Genomic DNA, 2283 nt, shown 5'->3' with positions numbered 1-2283 from the left:
TTCCATATTTGGGCGCTTATTTTTTGCTGCACAGAGGCGGGTGCGTATCTTGGCTACAACAAGATAGTGGTCCGAGTCGATGTTTGGGCCTCGGAGTGTGCGTACGTCTAAAACACTGCCTGCCTTCCGTCTATCACAACATGATCGATTTGGTTTCTCGTTTTTCGATCCGAAGACAGCCACGTATCTTGATGGATCTTTTTATGCTTGAACCTAGTACTACATACTACCTTGTTTCGGGCCCCGGCGAAGTCGATCAGCCTCAATCCGTTGTCGGACGTTTCGTCATTGAGGCTGAATTTTCCGACGGTGGTTCCAAAGATGCCTCCTTGCCCACCCTGGCATTGAAGTCGCCAAGCACGATTTTGATATCATGACGGGGGCAGCGCTCGTCTCATCCTTCATCCCTCATCCTTCTCTTCCGTCGGGGCATGGGCGCAGATGAGCGAGATGTTGAAGAATCTCGCTTTGATGCGGATTGTGGCTAGACGCTCGTCCACCAGTGTGAACGACAGTACTCGGCGACGGAGTCTCTCTCCTACCACAAATCCAACTCCGAATTTGCGCTCCTTTACATGGCAGCTGTAGTAGACGTCGCTAGGCCCCAGACATTGTTTGCCTTGCCCCATCCAATGCATTTCTTGGATGGCGGTGATGTCAGTTTTCGTCCTTACGAGGACATCAACCAGCCGGGCAGAGGCGCCTTCCTCATTAAGGGTCCGGACATTCCAGGTGCATGCCCTCAAATCGTAGTCTTTTAAACGTTTGCCGTGGTCGTCATCATCAGGGGGGGGTCTCATCCGAGGCTTTGCCTTGCTTCTTCCCTGGAAGTGGTTTTTACGTGGCGGGTCCCAAGCCCAGTGCACAACCCATTGCTGGGACGGGGGTGGTTTCGCAACCAAATACACGTTTATATAGCGAGCCGCTTGCTCCAAACAGACACCCGCTTGCAGCCGCACCTACTGGTGAACAGACGCTGCAGACTTCAGTGAGCCCTTAAACCGAATAAGTCAGAGTGGCCCCACCGAAGCTCCCTCTCTTTCTGCCGTGACCCAAGGCTCCACTCGGATTGGTTACCGCATCTCGCACATGGGTTGCTCACGTTGCCCAGTGTGCGCGAACGAGGACGCAAGAGTCGGGATTGAGTATAGCCATGGAACTGTAACTGCATACCCAGCGCAATGACTATACCAGATTGCACTCCACAACAAACAGCAAATTAATCAGCTGTCCATAAAACTTGCAACTTCTTGCTGGTTTTGCGTTCTCGTACTTTCTTGCATATTTCTCTCATTGGGAGTAAATATTGGCATACTCTCCGAAATTTGGTTACTGGCAAGTTACTGGATATTTTTTGCTGAAGAATACGAAAACACAACTATTGCTTGGTAGCGGCAGAGCTGAAATGCGAATGACTGCCGTCCCTAAATTGGAGAGGTAAGCGTTGCGTTGCGTTTTACATTTTCAACGAGTGTCAGCGCGCGCTATCCCCAAATCAACGCGGCGTAATTTTTGACGTTTTCTCAGGTCCTCTCGTTTCCTCTTCCACTTTTTTGTACTTTCTCTTTCTTTCCGTCTTCTGCATCCAACTTCAACACGTAACGCCCTGTAAAAAATGAAAATTCCATTTGCTCGGCGTTAGCGCCGCGTTATTGTGGGATGATTCATACAAATTGTATGGGCATGAGGATTTTTGACAGTTGCTTGGCGCTTGACGCGCTAATTTAGGGATGGCAGTGAGTTCGTTCATCCTTACTAATATTATAAATCCGAAAGTGAGTTTGTTTGTCTGCTTCGCTTTCACGCCTTAACTACTCAACCGATCATCATGAAATTTTGTATACTGCTGTCATTTAGCCCAACTTAAAATATAGGATAAATTTAATCTCGATTAGACAAGGGGCGTGGCACCTCCTATAAAAACGGAATTTTTCATACTGCATTTCTCAGGAAATATATATATATAAAAATATATAAATATATTTTTGATAGATTACTGGAACTTGGTACGGAAATATATAAAATCAGGCTGACTTCCAAAACGTAAATTGCTTTGCATACGTACAAAGTATAACGTTCAATAACGCCGAACTACAAAATGTTGACGATGTATACTTTTCCAAAACGCATCCGAAAATTTATCGAAACGCATCGCTAGCGCAATCAGCGCATCAGAAAAAAAGTTGATGCTTCGTTGTTATTGGTTACCATTGGTGTTTTAAAAATGGAAAATTCATAAAAATTGTTCATTGGTATATTGAGTATCTAGAATATGCAATGTAT

The sequence above is a fragment of the Rhagoletis pomonella genome, unplaced genomic scaffold (genome assembly GCF_013731165.1).
Source record: "Rhagoletis pomonella isolate Grant_MI unplaced genomic scaffold, Rhpom_1.0 Rhpom_scaffold_00224, whole genome shotgun sequence".
Lineage (NCBI taxonomy): Eukaryota > Metazoa > Arthropoda > Insecta > Diptera > Tephritidae > Rhagoletis > Rhagoletis pomonella.
This window is presented reverse-complemented; position numbering follows the sequence as displayed.